Source organism: Nycticebus coucang, chromosome 2, assembly GCF_027406575.1.
Source record: "Nycticebus coucang isolate mNycCou1 chromosome 2, mNycCou1.pri, whole genome shotgun sequence".
Taxonomy (NCBI): domain Eukaryota; kingdom Metazoa; phylum Chordata; class Mammalia; order Primates; family Lorisidae; genus Nycticebus; species Nycticebus coucang.
Genome location: NC_069781.1, coordinates 109,358,377 through 109,379,246, shown reverse-complemented (window position 1 = coordinate 109,379,246; position 20,870 = coordinate 109,358,377). Strand labels below are relative to the sequence as shown.

At 42.4% G+C, this 20,870-nt stretch overlaps 1 protein-coding gene and 1 non-coding gene across 4 annotated transcripts in view; one reads left to right on the top strand and one right to left on the bottom strand.

Annotated features, from left to right (window-relative positions):
• SPIN1 (spindlin 1) overlaps positions 1–20,870 on the bottom strand; it is a 123,339-nt gene that overhangs the window by 83,694 nt on the left and 18,775 nt on the right. The gene's annotated exons all lie outside the window — the stretch shown is intronic.
• LOC128580131 (U7 small nuclear RNA) lies at positions 16,168–16,230 on the top strand. The gene has a single exon (XR_008378468.1). It is a non-coding gene; the product is annotated as a U7 small nuclear RNA (small nuclear RNA).

Sequence of the window (20,870 nt, the reverse complement as noted above, 5' to 3'; positions counted from 1 at the left end):
TCTAAACCTTTTAGGCAAAAACACTAAATCCCAACATCTTAACACCAGGATCACTGCACTCAAGCCATCCTCCTGCCTCTGTCTCCTGTATAGCTGGAACTATAGGCACCCACCACAATGCCCAGCTAATTCATTATTATTTTTAATAGAGATGGGGTCTCATTCTTGCCTAGGCTGAGGCTGGTCTCAAACTCATGAGCCAAAGCAGTCCTCCTGCCTAAGCCTCCCAGAATGCTAGGATTATAGGCGTAAGGCACTACTCCCAGCCCAGGCAGATTTACTAATAGAAGGAAAAAGATGCAAATTTATCTCATTTAATGTGCACACACTGGATGGAACCTTCAGAAAGACTCAACTTCTCAAGGAGATATAGGTTTTTAAATGGAGCTTGAAAGCAGTAAAACAGGTTTGGGGAGGGAGAAAGGAAGAGACTTGAGGTAATCTAATTACATAAGCAAAACCTTACAGGTAGCAACTCTCTGAACAGAGGGAAAATTTTTCTTTTCAGACCTTTAAACACGTCAGGATCTCAGTTTAACCGTCCCATATCAAATAGGTTAGATCTGGTTATATTAATGTAGATTCTCTACAGATGTAAATTTCTTCCACAAAAGAAAGCTTTGCAATGTTACTGCTGTGAGACTCCTGGCAGCCATCTCAAAATGTCAAGAAATATATTTTAGGATAAAATATTTTTTTCTTTTTCTTGTGAAAGAGTCTCACTTTGTTACCCTTGGTACAGGGTGATGGTGTCATCAGAGCTCACAGCAACCTCAAACTCTTAGACTCAAGTGATCCTCTTGCCTCAAGTGTCCCAAGTAGCTGGGACTACAGGCACCCACCACAACACTGGTTTGTTTTTCTATTTTTAGGAGAGATGGTGTCTCACTCTTGCTCAGGCTGGTCTGGAACTCCTGAGCTCAAACTACCCACCCACATCAGCCTTCCAGATTGCTGGGATTACAGGTGTGAGCCACTGTACCTAGAAAAAAAAATTAATTAATTGAATTAAATCAAACCACGGACAATAAGCAATTCCTGTGGGTCCTGGATGGGTTTGTGAACACCACTTGCAAGCGAAGTAAATGGCCAACTCCTGACAATAATGAGTAGCTGGGACTACAGGTGCCCACCACAACATCCGCTACTTTTTCCGTTGAGGTCTTGCTCTAGCACGGGCAGGTCTACAATCTGTGAACTCAGGCAATCCACCTGCCTCAGCCTCCCAAATGCTGGGATTACAGGTGTGAGCCACCTGGCCCAGCCCTGCCCCTCCCCCCCCTCATAGATATGTCCTTTCTAACTCATTAACACCGCTAAGGCTATATACAAGATGGAACTTAACCCACACCTGCAGGTCCTCCATTTACCTAATAGATAACCTAAGTCTGGAGGTAGCTTGCCTCTGATTAGAGACTTCCTTATTTTAAAACATTCCAAGTCTTTTAGACAAAGCTTCATTACTTTAACCAATTACATACCAAATAATCTTTGAACCCACCTGTAATGCCCAACTTCAAGATGTTCTGCCTTTTCGGACCAAACCAGTGTATGCCTTCCACATACTGATTTATGACATTATGTGTAATTTCTGTCTCCCTGAAATACCAAGTATATTATAAATAAAACTGTCACCCCAATGTGGACAAAACCACTTGCTCCAGGCTTCTTGGGTGGGGCTCTCTGGACCATGGTCACACATAATCAGCTAAGCACCTAAGAATAAATCTCTTTGAAATTATTTCAGAGTTTGGGTTCTTCTCAACTGATAGGCAACTGATGTTGTGTCAATGAGGCAAAAAAGGTATTTTCTTGATTTCTATATAAAAATGAAAATTTCCATGATAAAAAATTAAAACACACACTGAACACACACATAAAGGCATCAAAGAACCGGAAAGATAGGCATCACAAGAGAAGAAGCTAGGGAAAGAAACCCTGCATGCTGGGTGGCGCCTGTGGCTCAAAGGAGTAGGGAGCCGGCCCCATATGCCCAAGGTGGTGGGTTCAAACCTAGCCCTGGCCAAAAACTGCAAAACAAACAAACAAACAAACAAAAAAACCCTGCATGCTGAACCACTTTTATTCCTGAGTACAACTGCCAAGTGTTAAGGGGCAGGTGTGAAGCTGACAACCTAGAAAGGATTAGGAGGTAAGAACTATCATCCAGAGGACCAATGCCCAGGCTCATGCCTGCAACCCTAACATTCTGGGAGGAATTCGAGACCGGCCTGAGCTAGAGTGAGACCCTGTCTCTACTAAAAATAGAAAAATTAGCCAGGTATTGTAGTGGCCATTTGTAGTCCCTAGCTACTTCGGAAGCTGAAGCAAGAGGATTGCTCAAGCCCAAGTTTGAAGTTGCTATGAGCTACAATGCCACGGGATTCCACCCACGGTGACAGAGTGAGACTCAGTCTCAAAAGGAAAAGAAAGAAAAAGAACTAGAATCCAGAGATTACCAGGTGGGGAAGGAGAGGATGTGGTAAGCCCACTACCCTTTGAGTTGGAATTGCAAATTGTTCTACTTAGGAGCCAGGGAAGAAGGGAAGTAGCCAGGCCCTACCACAGTGTTTTTCAACCTTTTATTAAACTCACATAGCACACTTGAACCTACACAGCAACCTCAAATCTTCCATGACACACTCAAATTATGTTGATGTAAAAAAAAAAAAAAATTAAAGGGTGGCACTTGTGGCTCAGTGATTAGGGCGCCAGCCTCATATACTGAGGGTGGCGGGTTCAAACCCAGCCCCAAACTGCAAAAAAAAAGAAAAAAAAAATTAAAAAGGGAATATATAATAAAACAGAATATACTTATTATGCTTTGAACTCTATCAAAAATAATTTTAATAATGATCTTTAAAAATTTTCAAGACACACCTAAGATCCTCTCATGGCACACCAGTGTGTCAGGGCACAGTTCAAAATCACTGCCCTAAAAAGTATAGCTCAACTTCAATTCATCTTTATCCCTAAAAATGAACTGAGGTGATCCCAGCCTGCCTATTATCTCAGACGTCTGGCAGAAGGAAGCATAAATCTTATCTGGGGATATGGTTCTAGTCCCCAGATTATTCAAACAGTATTTAAAATATAATCTTGCTCTCACATACATACACACAAAATGAGTAAAACCTGCAGAAATTTTTAAACAAAAAGACCTGTAGGGCTGCCAAATATTGGAATTGCAAAATCATACTTTAAGAGCTGTGAGAATAGTACACAAATTAATTTTTTTTTTTTTGAAACACAGTCTTACTATGTCACCCTCAGAAGAATGCCATGGCATCACAGCTTACAGCAACCTCCAACTCTAGGGCTTAAGTGATTCTCTTACCTCAGCCTCCCAAGTGGCTGGGACTACAGGCGCCAGCCACAGGGCCCAGCTATTTTTGCTGTTGTTGTAGTTATCATTGTTGTTTTAGCTGGCTTGGGCTGGGTTGGAAACCGCCAACCTGGGTGTATGTGGCTGGCACCGTAACCACGTGTGCCAAGCCCACAAATTAAATTATTAAATAAAAATTAAAATAGCTATAAGTATTACATTCGAGGACATAAAACATAAGATTTAAAACTTCAGAAGAAAACTATCAAAGGGGCAAGGGGCAAGGGGCACGGTGGCAGACATCTGTAATCCTAGCACTCTGGGAGACTAGGCCAAAGGATCCTTTAAGCTCAGCAAGTTTGAGGATGCTCTGAACCACTGGGCAACAGAGTGAGACTCTGCTAGAAAAGAGGGGGAGGAGAGGAGAGAGAAGGGAAGGAGGGGAAGAGAGGAGGGAAAAGGGGGGAGAGGGAGGGAGAAAAAGGGAGAGGGAGGGAAGGGGAGAAGGAAGGAGGAGGAGGGGGAGGGAAAGGGGGAGGGAGAGGGAAGAAAGGGGAAGGAGAGGGGAGGGAAGGGAGGGAGAGGGAGGGATGGGAGGGAGGAGGGGGAAGGAGGGATGGAATGGGGGGAGAGGAGGGATGGGAGGGAGAGGAGGGAGGGATGGGAGGAGAAGAGGGAGGAATGGGAGGAGAATAAGAGGAAAACAACAAAAAAAAGAAAACGGAGACAAGATGGCGGACTGAAGCCAGCTTTCAACAAAGGCTCCCGTCCAGAAGGAGAGTTAAGGGACAGAAATTTAGTAAGTATCCTGGTGGACTTGAGCCTCACCAAGAGAGAAGGCTGAAGAACGCACATCAACACCGCTGAGGCAAGTTGTGATCACAAGGATGCAAACAAAAGGTACAAAATCCACCACCAAGCGGACGGGAGTCCCCCTCCCCCATGAGACCGGCTCAAGAGCCCCACAATTGAACAAGCGGGCAGAAATTAAAGGCCCTCCCACTACACTCCACGGGAGAGACCTTCTAAAAACTGGACCTACCTCCCCTACTGGGGTGCCCTGGCGTTCTCCTGCCGGACATAGGGCTGAATAAAACTTTGGGAATCCTTTGCCGGCAACCCTGAATCCCCGGCGCTCCCCTCCCGCCCACTGAGGTCTGGAGGCCTGTCCCCCAGGACTTCGGATCCTTGGGTGATTTCTCAAGGGGAGTGGACAGTCCCCGACTTGCGACTGGTCAGCATTGACTCTGAGGCGCGCCGAGTGAGGAGAGGGCACCGGGCTGAGGGGGAGTCACGCCTCGCGGCACTTCCCTGCGGTGCAGTGCAGCAACCCTCCCCGGGCATACGGGGCCCAAGACTGAATAAGACTCTGACCTCCCCGCTGAGAGCTCAGAACCCCTACTCTCACTCGGGGTCTGAGGGCCTATCCCCCAGGAGTTCGGCTCCTTGGGTAATTTCTCGAGGGGCGTGCACAGTGCCTGAGCTGCGTCAGGTCAGCGCTGACTCTGGGATACGTGAGTGAGGAGAGGGCACTCCGCTGAGGGGAAATCAAGCCTTGGCGGCACTTCCCTGCGGTGCAGTGCAGGAGCCCTCCCTGGACCGTAGTATTGCGTAAAACTGAATGAAACTCTAGCTTCCCCCCGCCCCACTCCCAATCGGGGTCTGGGGGCCCATCCCCCAAGAGTTCTGATTCTTGGGGGATCTCTTAAGGGCTGTGGACCCAGCACAAACTGCGGCCGCTCAGTGCTGACTCTGGGGCGCGGGACAGAGGAGAAAAGGGTCGCCTGAGTGCCCACACCAGAGCAGCAGTTCCCTGGAGGTAGATCAACAGCCGTTTTTTCTTTAACGGCAGAACGCTCACTTGTGGATATTCTGAGGCCACACCCCCTGTCTCCCTGGGCAACCAGAGGAGGCCACCTGTGATGCGGCTCACAAACCCGGGAAGCTTCCAGGGTGGGGCCAACCCAGAGAGGTGTTCAGACGCAATTCTCCAGCAGCAAAGACGTTTGAACTCAAAACAGCCCATCTTCTGTAGGCGACGACAGGAACAGAGACAGAACCTCACAAAGTTGTCTGTTCTGTTCTGTTAGCAGCATCCATCAGGGACGGGGCTAAGCCTGAGTGAACACCTCCTTCCCATCACCTGCATCAAACACTCAAAGATGTCAGGCCCCAGCTCCTCCTGCTAGATAGCGGCAGTCTGCGGGGGCCTGGCAGACTTCCTTGCGATTCAGGCAGGTGCAAACCCCTGGAGTGTCTGTTCACTGCAGGCAACTGGGTTAGCCATCTGCAGAGATACCAGTGACTGGGTCCCACAGAGGGGCAAAGTGGGGAAGGAGACGTCAACCTTCCCAGACTGCTCTATTTGCTGGGTGGCTCCTCCTGACTCCACGCTGCACTGGGGTGAGCTGTGTCAGAGGAGTCACCAGCCCCTGTGATCCAGTTCCCAGAGACCTCTTGAACCCTTCCACCCGAGACAAGTGTCGATTGAGACAGTTGATTCGGACCTTTTGAACTGGGCTAATAGACTGAGGACTTTTCAGGCGGTGCACTGGATGTGCGATTGTAGGAAGGTTTGATTCTCCTTTTCCAACTGGGGCCAGAGGTGGGCAGGCGGGGTGACTTAATTGCTGATTTTTCCTCACAGCTGAGACTTCAAGCCAGAGTAGAAGTTGCAATAGGATCGAACAGAAACCAGCTGAAAACAAGACAGAACCACTTTGCTCCACCACACCAGACAGGGCCCCAGTTTCTCAGGCCACAACACTGTACGGGCCCTCGATAAAACCCCAGGGGAAAAACCAAAGGGAGTAAACCATGGGGCGGAATCAGCGGAAAAACTCTGGTAACATGAATAACCAGAATAGATCAACCCCCCCAAGAAAAGATACGGCAGATGTGATTGAAGATCCCATTCATAAACAACTCGCTGAGATGTCAGAAGTCGAATTCAGAATTTGGTTTGCAGACAAGATTAATAAAATGGAATTAGGAATTCGAGGAGAAATTCAAAAATTGTCTCAAGAATTTAACGAATTTAAAGACAAAACCACCAAAGACTTAGACACACTGAAACAAGAACTTACAGCCCTCAAAGATATGAAAAATACAGTAGAATCCCTCAGTAACAGAATGGAGCAAGCAGAAGAAAGGATTTCTGACATTGAAGATAAAGTCTTCGAACACTCCCAATCTCTCAAAGAGGAAGAGAAATGGAGAGCAAAAACGGATCACTCACTCAGAGAACTCTCAGATAATTTGAAAAAAAACAACATAAGGGTTATAGGAATTTCGGAGAACGATGAAGTAGCTGCCAAGGGCACAGAGGCCCTTCTACATGAAATTATGAAAGAAAATTTTCCAGACATGCCTAGAGAATCTAAAATTCAGATAGCAGACAGCTTCAGAACCCCAGCACGATTCAACCCCAATAAGCCATCTCCCAGACATATCATAATTAGCTTCACTAAAGTTAACATGAAAGAGAAGATTCTCAAAGCAGCCCGGCAAAAGAAAACTATAACGTACAAAGGTAAGAATATTAGAATAACTGCAGATCTCTCTGCTGAAACTTTTCAAGCAAGAAGAGGCTGGTCATCAACTTTTAATCTCCTAAAGCAAAAAAACTTTCAACCCAGGATCTTGTATCCAGCTAAACTGAGTTTCATCTATGATGGAGAAATTAAATACTTCAATGACATTCATATGTTGAAAAAATTTGCTATAAGTAAACCAGCTCTTCAGGATGTTCTCAGACCTATCCTCCACAATGACCAACCCAATCCTCTACCACAAAAGTAAACTCACTCAGAAACTTCGGATCAAACTCCAACTTCCACACTGGCGAAAGCATTAAAAATGTCCACTGGACCTTTGAAAAACTCGATACCCAAAATTCCACCAGACTTATCAATACTCTCCATCAATGTGAATGGCTTAAACTGTCCTCTAAAGAGGCATAGGTTAGCTGACTGGATACAAAAACTCAAGCCAGATATTTGTTGCATACAAGAGTCACATCTCAACTTAAAAGACAAATACAGACTCAGGGTGAAAGGATGGTCATCCATATTTCAGGCAAATGGTAATCAGAAAAAAGCAGGTGTTGCAATTTTATTTGCAGATACAGTAGGCTTTAAACCATCAAAAGTAAGGAAGGACAAGAATGGTCACTTCATATTTGTTAAGGGTAATACTCAATATGACGAGATCTCAATTATTAATATCTATGCACCCAACCAGAATGCACCTCAATTTATAAGAGAAACTCTAACAGACATGAGTAACTTGATTTCCTCCAGCTCCATAATCGTTGGAGATTTCAACACTCCCTTGGCAGTGTTGGATCGATCCTCCAGAAAAAAGCTGAGCAAAGAAATCTTAGATTTAAACCTAACCATCCAATATTTAGATTTAGCAGACATCTACAGAACATTTCATCCCAACAAAACTGAATACACATACTTCTCATCAGCCCACGGAACTTACTCCAAAACTGATCACATTTTAGGTCACAAGTCTAACCTCAGTAAATTTAAAGGAATAGAAATTATTCCATGCATCTTCTCGGACCATCATGGAATAAAACTTGAATTGAGTAACAACAGGAATCTGCATACCCATACAAAAACATGGAAGTTAAATAACCTTATGCTGAATGATAGCTGGGTCAGAGATGAGATTAAGAAAGAAATCACCAATTTTTTGGAACAAAACGACAATGAAGACACAAACTATCAGAACCTCTGGGACACTGCAAAGGCAGTTCTAAGAGGGAAATTTATAGCACTGCAAGCCTTCCTCAAGAGAACGGAAAGAGAGGAAGTTAACAACTTAATGGGACATCTCACGCAACTGGAAAAGGAAGAACATTCCAACCCCAAACCCAGTAGAAGAAAAGAAATAACCAAAATTAGAGCAGAATTAAATGAAATTGAAAACAAAAGAATAATACAACAGATCAATAAATCAAAAAGCTGGTTTTTTGAAAAGGTCAATAAAATAGATAAACCTCTGGCCAACCTAATCAGGAAAAAAAGAGTAAAATCTCTAATATCATCAATCAGAAACAACAAAGACGAAATAACCACAGACTCATCAGAAATCCAAAAAATCCTTAATGAATATTACAAGAAACTTTATTCTCAGAAATATGAAAATCTGAAGGAAATAGACCGATACTTGGAAGCACGCCACCTTCCAAGACTTAACCAGAATCAAGTGGAAATGTTGAACAGACCCATATCAAGTTCAGAAATAGCATCAACTATACAAAACCTCCCTAAAAAGAAAAGCCCGGGACCAGATGGTTTCACGTCAGAATTCTACCAAACCTTTAAAGAGGAATTAGTACCTATATTACTCAACCTGTTCCAAAATGTAGAAAAAGAAGGAAGACTACCCAACACGTTCTATGAAGCAAACATCACCCTGATCCCCAAACCAGGAAAAGACCCAACGAGAAAAGAAAATTATAGACCAATATCACTAATGAATATAGATGCAAAAATATTCAACAAGATCCTAACAAACAGAATCCAGCAACACATCAAACAAATTATACATCATGACCAAGTTGGTTTTATCCCAGGGTGTCAAGGCTGGTTCAATATACGTAAATCTATAAATGTAATTCAGCACATAAACAAATTAAAAAACAAAGACCATATGATTCTCTCAATTGATGCAGAAAAAGCTTTTGATAATATCCAGCATCCCTTCATGATCAGAACACTCAAGAAAATTGGTCTAGAAGGAACTTTTCTTAAACTGATAGAGGCTATCTACAGCAAACCCACAGCCAATATCATATTGAATGGAGTTAAATTGGAATCATTTCCACTCAGATCAGGAACCAGACAAGGCTGCCCATTGTCTCCATTGCTTTTCAACATTGTAATGGAAGTTTTAGCCACCGCAATTAGGGAAGAAAAGGCGATCAAGGGTATCCATATAGGGTCAGAAGAGATCAAACTCTCGCTCTTCGCAGATGATATGATTGTGTATCTGGAAAACACTAGGGACTCTACTACAAAACTCCTAGAAGTGATCAAGGAATACAGCAGCGTCTCAGGTTACAAAATCAACATTCATAAATCGGTAGCCTTTATATACACCAACAACAGTCAAATTGAAAAAGCAGTTAAGGACTCTATCCCATTCACAGTAGTGCCAAAGAAGATGAAATATTTGGGAATTTACCTAACAAAAGACGTGAAAGATCTCTATAAAGAGAACTATGAAACTCTAAGAAAAGAAATAGCTGAAAATGTTAACAAATGGAAAAACATACCATGCTCATGGCTAGGAAGAATCAACATTATCAAAATGTCCATACTACCCAAAGCAATATATAATTTCAACGCACTCCCTATTAAAGCTCCACCCTCATATTTTAAAGATCTTGAAAAAACATTACTTCGTTTTATATGGAATCAGAAAAAACCTCGAATAGCCAAGACATTACTCAGAAATAAAAACAAAACAGGAGGAATCACACTACCAGACCTCAGACTTTACTACAAATCGATAGTGATCAAAACAGCATGGTATTGGCACAAAAACAGAGAAGTAGATATCTGGAATAGAATAGAGAACCAAGAGATGAATCCAGCTACTTACCGCTATTTGTTTTTTGACAAGCCAATTAAAAACATTCAGTGGGGAAAAGATTCCCTATTTAACAAATGGTGCTGGGTGAACTGGCTGGCAACCTGCAGAAGACTGAAATTGGACCCACACCTTTCACCATTAACTAAGATAGACTCTCATTGGATTAAAGATTTAAACTTAAGACATGAAACTATAAAAATACTAGAGGAGAATGCAGGGAAAACCCTTGAAGAAATTGGTCTGGGTGAGTATTTCATGAGGAGAACCCCCCGGGCAATTGAAGCAGCTTCAAAAATACACTACTGGGACTTGATCAAACTAAAAAGCTTCTGCACAGCTAAGAACACAGTAAGCAGAGCAAGCAGACAGCCCTCAGAATGGGAGAAGATATTTGCAGGGTATATCTCTGACAAAGGTTTAATAATCAGAATCCACAGAGAACTCAAACGCATCAGCAAGAAAAAAACAAGGGATCCCATCGCAGGCTGGGCAAGGGATTTGAAGAGAAACTTCTCTGAAGAAGACAGGCGCAAGGCCTTCAGACATATGAAAAAATGCTCATCATCTTTAATCATCAGAGAAATGCAAATCAAAACTACTTTGAGATATCATCTAACTCCAATGAGACTAGCCTATATCACAAAATCTCAAGACCAGAGATGTTGGCGTGGATGCGGAGAAAAGGGAACACTTCTGCACTGCTGGTGGGAATGCAAATTAATACATTCCTTTTGGAAAGATATATGGAGAACACTCAGAGATCTATAAATAGATCTGCCATTCAATCCTGTAATTCCTCTGCTGGGCATATACCCAGAAGACCAAAAATCACAACATAACAAAGATATTTGTACCAGAATGTTTATTGCAGCCCAATTCATAATAGCTAAGTCATGGAAAAAGCCCAAGTGCCCATCGATCCACGAATGGATTAATAAATTGTGGTATATGTATACCATGGAATACTATGCAGCCTTAAAGAAAGATGGAGACTTTACCTCTTTCATGTTTACATGGATGGAGCTGGAACATATTCTTCTTAGTAAAGTATCCCAAGAATGGAAGAAAAAATACCCAATGTACACAGCCCTACTATGAAACTAATTTGGGACTCTTACATGAAAGCTATAACCCAGCTACAACTTAACAATAGGAGGAAGTGGGGGGGGTGGGTAGAGGGAGGGGAATCGGTGGGATCACACCTGTGGTGCATATTACAGGGGTATTTGCGAAGCTTGGTAAATGTAGAATGTAAATGTTTTGGCACAGAAACTGAGATAACGCCGGAAAGGCTATGTTAACCACTGTGATAAAAATGTGTCAAATGGTTTATGAAGTGAGTGTATGATGCCCCATAATCATATCATTGTATACAGTTATGATTTAATAAAAAAAAAAAAAAGAATGGTAAATACATTGCAGTCACTCACTGGTTTAGATGCTTACCATAGTTTATCTGTTAACATTTGTGCTTCTCATGGATCCCTTCAAAGAATAATGCTGAGAAAGAGGTTTGCATTTCTGACTTTGCCACCTGCTTTATTTTTGTAGTCACTAATGGCAAATATATCAGCCAAATCACTCTAATTTTGTCACCCGAAAGTCTCAAAATCAGTTTATATTGTCAATGATATGTGTTAAGTGCTGCTTAATGAATATAGTAAAATTTATGATGAAAATGACACTTTCGATTAATATAATAAAACCCAACATAGGATACCTAAAAAAAAAAAGAAAACTATCAAAGAACTATATATTACAGAAGTTAAAACAACAAATTTAATGGACAGAATAGCAAGTTAATCTTGTATAAATCAGTAAACAAAAAGCTAAAACGGGGTGGCGCCTATGGCTCAAGGAGTAGGGTGCTGGCCCCATATACCAGAGGTAGTAGGTTCGAACCCAGCCCCAGCCAAAAACTACAAAAAAAAAAAAAAAAAAAGCTAAGACAAAAATATCCAAAATAAAACATGGAGAAGGTAACAGACTTAGAAGGTCTAATATGTTTAAACTGACCCTCAAGTAAGGGGAAAACAGCAGGAAATACTTGAAAAATCAACAACTGAGCATGTTCAAAACTAATGAAACATATTACCCCCAAGGATTCAGTAAGATATAAGAATTTCAAGCAGGAGAAATAAAAAAAGAAATAGTGAGACTCTCTCTCTCTCTCAAAAAAAAAAAAAAAAAGAGATTGATTTTAGTCATGGGAACACATTAAAGTGTTTACTTATTTATTTTTTTTTTTAATTATTAAGAGACAGAGTCTCACTTTATCACCCTTGGTAGAGTGCCGTGGCATCACACAGTCACAGCAACCTCCAACTCCTGGGCTTAGGCGATTCTCTTGCCTCAGCCTCCCGAGTAGCTGGGACTACAAACACCTGCCACAACGCCCAGCTATTTTTTTGTTGCAATTTGGCCAGGGCCGGGTTTGAACTGGCCACCCTCAGTATATGGGGCCAGCGCCCTACCCACCGAGCCACAGGTGCTGCCCCTGTTAGTTTACTTCTTACAGAAAGAATAAAAGCTAAAGATAAAACAGAAGAAAAGTGACAAGTTAGAATTCTACACACCTCAACAATATCTGTCAAAAAAGATCTAGAGGCCAGGTGCAGTGGCTCATGCCTACAACCCTAGCACTCTGGGAGGCTGAGGCAGGTGGAGTCCCTGAGCTCAGGAGTTTGAAACCAGCCACTGTGGCAGGTGCCTGTTGTTCCAGCTACTTGGGAGGCTGTGGCAAGAGGATCACTTGAGCACAAGAGTTTGAGGTTGTTGTGAGGTATGATGCCACAGCAGTCTACCAAGGGCAACAAACTGAGACTCCATCTCAGAAAAAAAAAAAAGGAAGATCAACTTGAGACAGTTTAGACTAATACATACTCTGAGAATTTACTATTAGAAGTCACATAATAGATGGGAAACATAAAGGGTGTTCTTGGGTGTACGAAAAATATTCTAAGATTGGGGATCAGGGCCAGGAACAGTGGCTCAGGCCTGTAATCCTAGCACTTGGGAGGCTGACGTGGGTGGACTTTTTGAGCTCAGGAGTTCAAGACCAGCCTGAGCAACAGCGAGACTCCGTCTCTAAAAAACAGCTGGGTGTCGTGGCGGGTGCCTATAGTCCCAGCTACTTTAGGCTGAGGCAAGAGAAGCACTTAAGCCTGAGGGTTGCTGTAAGCTGTGACACGGCACTCTACCAAGGTTGACAAAGAGTCAGTCTAGACAAAAAAAAAAAAAAAAAGATTGAGGATCAAAATATTCTAAGATTGGCAAGAAGAGAAGATCAATGAAAATTTTGTGGGAAATTCTTAATGGTTATTGACAATGCAAATTAATGTCTCAAGATAAAAATATACACTGAATTCTTATAACAGCACAATAAATACAGGTAAGCAAAAATGAAGTTGTAGGAGTTAGGTTTGTAGTTTAGTTTAGGCCAGGCATTTCTGGAGGGCTTGATGACCAGAGTCCAAGTTCCTCAAGCCCCTCAAGTCTAGCAATATCCTAGTGGTCTACACAAGATGTCTGGCACCTGGTCAGCTCAGGGCTACATTCTGGAGGTTCTGTTTGTTTGACCAGAGTCCTGGTTCCCTCCCTTCCTGCCCCCCACCCCTACCCCAGCCATGCCACAGACGGCTGATTGTTACCTAGTGGCTGAGAACTTAGCAACTAATACCAAGTCCTGCTACCCCCCAATTTGTAAAAGGATATGTTGTAATCACACAATGTGCTTACGTGATTTTCCTTTCGTTTCCCTTCTTTTGACTGTTAATGATCACTTGCAGCTCTTTGCTTTGAATAACTAGAATTAATTTTATGCTTTATGTTGTCACTATGATTTATGGTTTCTGACCAAATAAAAAGACCTTTGGGAGAATGGGACAGTGCTGCACTTGCTAGCTGCATTGTAAGCCGCTCACAGGCTCCCATCTGTTATTTCACCTGAGAAAACTGAGTCTGAGTTTTTTCTCATGTCAACTGCCCTCAGCATAGCTCCCAGCAAAGGTTGTGGAGACCCAGTCCCTCACATGAAGTATATGGAGTTTAAGTACCCAGGAGGAGGGGGAAAAGTACTAAATAATATCAGACTTTACTAAGTCAAATATATGTGTTTTTAAGTAACTTTCAAGTTCAGAGGGAAAAGAATGAAAAATAAAAGCATCTAAAAGGTGGCAAGAAAGGTTAGGAAAAAGCATATATAACAAGTAAAGATAAACAGAAAGTAGTTACTAACAGATCTTAACCCACCTATGTCAGTTATTTTGTTAAAGGCTCTAGTCATAAGATATATTTAAATTCTACTATACATTGCTGATGAGAGAATCTTCCAAAACTTCAGTCATGACCCACATGACATTTCAGTCAAGGATGGACTATATATACAATGGTGATCCCATAAGACAATAATGGAGCTGAAAAAAACCTAAGACTTCACATCTGTCTTAACATTACAGCACAATGTGAAATGCATTACTCACCTGGTCTGTGGTGATGCTGGTGTAAAAAAACCTAATGCACTGTATGCCATACTAAAGTACAGCACATACAATTATGTATAGTACACTATACCTGATAGTGATACTAAAGAACTGTTACTTGTTGATGTATTTACTATGCTTTTTATCATTACAGAGTATACTTTTACTTCTAAAAAAAGTTAACTGTAAAGCAGCCTTGGGCAGGTTCTTGAGGTATTTTTAGTAAAGAAGGAATCTCTTGTTCTGGTTGTTTTTTTTTTTTTTTTTGAGACAGAGTCTCACTATGTCACCCTCATTAGAGTGCTATTCTGTCACAGCTCACAGCAACCTCAAACTCTTGGGTTCAAGCGATTCTCTTGCCTCAGCCTCCCAAGTAGCTGGGACTACAGGCACCTGCCACAATGCCTGGCTATTTTTAGAGACGAGGTCTCGCTCTGGCTCAGGCTGGTGTTGAATCTATGAGCTCAGGCAATCCTCCCACCTCGGCTTCCCAAGTGCTGGGATTACAGCTACCACGCCCGGCCAGTTGGGGTGGTCTTAAACTCCTGAGTTTAAGCAATCCACCTACCTGGACTTCTCATAATCCCAGGATTACAGGCCTGAGGCATCATATCCAGCCACAAAAATTAATTTTAATAAATTTAGTGTAGCGGCTCAGCGCCTATGGCTCAAGCAGCTAAGGTGCCAGCCACATACACCTGAGCTGGCAGGTTCAAATCCAGCCCGGGCCCGCCAAACAACAATGATGGCCGCAACCAAAAAATAGCCGGGTGTTGTGGTGGGCACCTGTAGTCCCAGCTACTTGGGAGGCGGAGGCAAAAGAATCGCTTGAGCCCAGGAGTTGGAGGTTGCTGTGAGCTGTGATGCCACTGCACTCTACCCAGGGTGACAGCTTGAGACTGTCTCAAAATAATTAATTTAGTGTAGCCTAAGTGTACAGTGTTTATAAAGTCTACAGTAGTTCACAGCAACGTCCTAGGCCTTGATATTCATTCATCGCTCATACACCCAAAGTAAGTGCCCTATACAGGTGTACCATTGTTTATTCTTTATACTATGTTTACTGTATTTCTACTGTACCTTATCCGCATTTAGATATGTTCAGATAGACAAATAACATTGTATTACAATCTGCCAATAGTATTCAATATGCTGTACACATTTGCAGCCTAAGAGCCATAGCTATCCAGTAACAGCCTAGGTGTGTAGTAGGCTTTATCACCATACTATGACATTCCCCTAACATTTCTTGGAAAATATTCCCATTGTCACAGCTAAGTGACACATGGCTGTATATAGAAAGACTGAAAATAAAAGGTAAAAAACAAAAAATACCCTGCACATACTAACCAAAGGAACGATACTGCAGCAACATTAATAACAAGCTAATTAAACCTTACCTCTAATGCGTCTGCCTCAAAGAAAGCACTTGATAGTGATTTTAAAAGACTTGATGAGGAAGATACACAACTCTGAGCATGTATGCACCTAATAACATACCTTCAAAATATACTGTATAAAACAAAAATTATGAGAATTGAAAAGTAATATATCTTCCTGCAAGTAATTTAAAAAAAAAAAAAATCTAAGGACAAATAGACAAGTAAAAAAACAAGAGTGACAGCCGGGTGTGGTGTCTCACACCTGAATCCTAGCACTCCGGGAGGCCAAGGCTGGTGGATCACTTGAGCACAGGAGTTCAAGGCCAGCCTAAGCAAGACTGAGATCCCTATAAAACTGGGGGAAAAAAAGTGTAACAGCTCTGTTAGATTTGTCTAGCAGGTTTTCTGGTCTCCACCAGAAGATATCCTAAAATTAAAAATTAAAAAAATAAAAAATAAACAGTCCCCCATCTCTACTAAAAATAGAAAAAACTAAAAAGTAAACTAAAAAAAAAAACTAGTCAGGTGTCATGGTGGGCACCTGTAGTCCCAGCTACTCTAGAGGCTGAGGCAAGAGGATCACTTGAGGTTGCTATGAGCTATGATGACATCACAGCACTCTATCCAGGGTGACAGAGTGAAACTCTGTCTCAAAAAAAGAGAGAAAGATCAAGAGTGTTAATACATCTCTCTCAATAACCAAAGGACCAAAAGGAAAAAAAGGATGTAGAATTTAACATGATTAACCAACCTGAACATAGAACACTACATCTGACAAATGCAGAAACACGTCCTTCCCAAGCACATACAACACTTAACAAAAACTGCCCATATGCTGGGCCATTAAGCAAGCTTCAGAAAATGTTATAAGTTTTTGTTTTGTTTCTTGTACCACCCTCAGGTACAGTGCCATGATGTCACACGGCTCACAGCAACCTGTAACTCTTGGGCTTACGTGATTCTCTTACCTCAGCCTCCCAAGCAGCTGGGACTACAGGCGTCCGCCACAATGCCCGGCTATTTTTTTTGTTGCAGTTTGGCAGGAGCTGGGTTTGAACCTGCCACCCTGGGCATATGGGGCTGGCGCCCTACTCACTGAGCCACAGGCGCCGCCCGTTATAAGTTTCTAAATATATAGTGTCGTTTTCTGACCACAGTAGAACAGGCAGAAGTCAGTAAAAGTAACAATAACAATAACAATAGTAATAATCAGGCCGGGTATGGTGGCTTGTAATCCTAGGAGTCTGAGAGGCCGAGGCAGGTGGATTGCTTGAGCTCAATAGTTTAAGACCAGGCTGAGCGAGAGCAAGACCCTGTCTCTACCAAAAATAGAAAAACTAGCTGTAGTGGTAAGTGCCTGTGGTTCCAGCTACTTGGGAGGCTTGAGCCCAAGCATTTGAGGTTGCTGTGAGCTATGACACACAGCACTCTACCCAGGGCAACAGAGTGAGACGGTGTCTCAAAAAAAGTAGTAAGATAAAAAATAAAATAATAATCAAAGTACAGAGGATTTTAGGGTAGTGAAACTACTCTGTGTAAGTTTAATACTATAATGGTAGATGTATGTCATTACATATTTGCTGAAACTCGGAGTATACAACACCAAAGTGAACATAATATAGACTGTGGATGACAGTCATGTGTCAATGTGCATTCATCAACTGTTAACAATGTACCACTCTGGTGCTGAATATTAATGGAGGGAGAGGTTGTATATGTATAGAAGGAAGAAGTACTCTATTTTCTGCTCCATTTGGCTGTAAACCTAAACCTAAAACTGCTCTTAAAGTATAAAGTCTAAGCTGGGCACCTACAGTCCTTTCTACTTACTGAGGAGAGAGGATTCCTTGAGTCTAGGCATTCAAGTGCAGTCTAGATTGAACACAGCAAGACCCCATCCCTAAAATTAAAATAATATTTAAATTTTAAGTCTATTTTAAAGTTTATGTAGGACAGGTTAATATGGCTAAAAACAACCCCAGCAATCTCAGTTGCTTACAACCAAGAAAATTCTACTCCCCTTCCTGCCTTCAACCTCCTTCCTTCACCTTCCTACCTTTGCTCGTGCCCTCTCCCTCTCCTTTTATCCATCCCTTCCTACTAGACAGAAGACATACACTGTAGCAAGCTTCATCTGGAAACATGATGCTCTTAGAAGTGTTAGTGACAAATCTGTTCTGCTCAGATTACACTGGACAAGGCAAATCACATGACCGCACCTTAGACGGTAGGAACCATAATAAGATTATTACCATATACCCCCTGAAATGACTAAAATTAGAAAGACTGGCTTGGCACCTGTAGCTCAAGTGGCTGAGGCACCAGCCACAAACGCCGGAGCTAGCGGGTTCGAATCTAGCCTAGGCCCACCAAACAACAACTCCAACCAAAAAATAGCCGGGTGTTGTAGCAAGCGAAGCGCCTGTAGTCCCAGCTACTTTGGGAGGTTGAGGCAAGAGAATCGCTTAAGCCCAAGAGTTGGAGGTTGCTGTGACCCAGGGCGACAGCTTGAGACTCTGTCTCAAAAAAAATAAAAATAAAATTAGAGGGTGGCGGCTGTGGCTCGGTGGGGAGGGTGCCGGCCCCATATACCAAGGGTGGTGGGTTCAAACCCGGCCCAGGCCAAACTGCAACAAAAAATAGACAAGCATTGCGGTGGGCACCTGTGGTACCAGCTACTCGGGAGGCTGAGGCAAGAGAATCACCTAAGCCTAGGAGTTGGAAGTTGCTGTGAGCTGTGTGATGCCATGGCACTCCACCGAGGGCAATAAAGTGAGGGTCTGTCTCATCAAAATAAATAAATAAATAAAATTAGAAAGACTATCAATACCAAATATTGGTGAGGATATGGAACCACAAGAAGATAACTCTTCTGCAGCAGGAATGGAAACTGGTTACCTTGGAAAAGTTTTCACTATTTCTTGATAATTTGTCACAGGCATAATATAACCCAGTAATTCCACTCCTAAATCTACCCAACAAAAAATCACCCAAGACATAGATAGGTATGTAAGTGTTTACAGTAACGCCACTCACATTAGCCCTGTGACATGAAAATGAGTCTCTCAAATCACCTATCATGGGGCTCTGCTCTGAATACACCACTGCCTTCCCTCCAGCCCCACATTCCTCACAGGTTGTTTTTCCCCAATGGCAGGTTATCATAGGCAGGGTACTAAAGCAGGCCCATTTCTGCAGAACAAGGGGACCCTCTAATCTACAACTGGTGGAAGGACCCCTCGTAGGCCTTGCCTTGCCTATCCTTCCCCAGAACTTCACTGCAGTACTAAGGCTTTTCCTACCTATGTCCTTCCTTTCCTTTCCTCCTCCCACAGGATGGCTCCTTCACTGAGTAATGTGGAGTACCAGCTGAGGAGTCAGCCTGGCAAGGTCTCCACAGCCTGGGGAGACGTTCAAGGAATAACCCCCCAACTGCTTCTCCTTGAACAACAAACAAATTCTTCTAGAACAACATGCTCTTCTCCTCTGCCAGAAGTCTCTTAGCCCCTGCATATTTTCCCTTTTATCTTCTGCCGGGAAAGCACAGTAGTTTCTCCTCCCTGAAGTTAATCTTTACCCTATGAGCTAAAGATGATAGTATTCCTTTGGCTAATTTCCCACTCAGTAAGCAACTTTACTAAGATATGCCTTGTTTAGATACTATATAATAAAGCTGTTTTCATGGTTCAGTGCTGCTGCAGCCTGAGCTGCTTCAGCCCTCTGGATCCCACCCTGTCTCCCGTCTCTTGTGTGATTAATTTCCTCAATTGCCCACAATTCCCACTCAGGTTCCTTCCTCTTCTGTGCACTGGATTGCAAAACTTCCCCCAGTAAATCCAAATCTAATCTCAAATAGCTGCCTTCTTGTTTTAGGGAGTAACAGTCTGGAATTATGAACAACTCCTTATTTGTCAACAGCCGGCCATGTAATCACAGACAAACTACCACTCCATGTAACCCATAGATAAAATTCATGACCAAATAAGTGGTCATTACACACTGTATATCAAAAACCAACTCTCTGTCTCCCTCCTCCATTGTGGTGAGTGTGATTAGTCCCATTTGTTGCCATGTCCTCTCACCAAGACTTTCAGAATCAAGCGGTTTTTGGCCAAGAAACAAAAACAAAATCATCCCATTCCCCAGTGGATTTGAATGAAAACTGGTCATAAAATAAGGTGTAACTTCGAAGGGGAGACACTGGAGAAGAACCTGGGTCTATAAGGAATTGCACATGAAATGGCACATACTTATGCTGTATCACAGTCACCATCATCTTACCATATCAAGCTGAAAATGTCATCAGTCCGACAGTTGGCCACATTTCATTGGGAAAATGAGTTTTCTCTTTGTTTATATGCTCTTCACTCACTAATAAGTTTGTGCAGTAATAAATATGTAAGACCTTGTGTTTGAAAAAATAGTCATATTATCTGTAACCACTTCTGTGCTTGCAATGTATTTTTCACTATTAATAATTTTTTTTTTTTTTTTGAGTGAGTCTCAATCTGTCACCCTGGGTACAGTGCCATGGCATCATCATAGCTCACAGCAACCTCAAACTCTTGGGCTCCAGTGATGTTCTTGCCTCAACCTCTCAAGAGTAGTTGGGACTACAGGCATGCACCACCACATCCAGCCAGTTTTCTATTTATTTAGTAGAGACAGGGTCTCTCTCTTGCTCAGGATTGTCTCAAACTCCTGAGCGATGCACCTGCCTCAGGCCCCCAGAGTGCTACAATTATACACATGAGCTACTAAGCCCAACCAAAAAAAAGATTTTTAAAGAAAAGTAGGACTCTGAGAACTCAACCTGCTCAAACCAAAGGAGAATTTGCTACTATTAACTCAAAGCTTAGAAGTTATTTGGAGCCCAGCAAACAATGCATTGTTACCACTTTATACAACAACCCCTCCAGCATTTGCTCCATCAGTCCCACTCCTAAGAGGTAATCACTGTTAAAAGATTGTTGGAAATTTAGTAACATATTTCTATGTAAATACTTAAAGCATAATCAAAAGATACATGAACATCTCAAGACACATGTGAGAACAGAGTTCCACAACTGT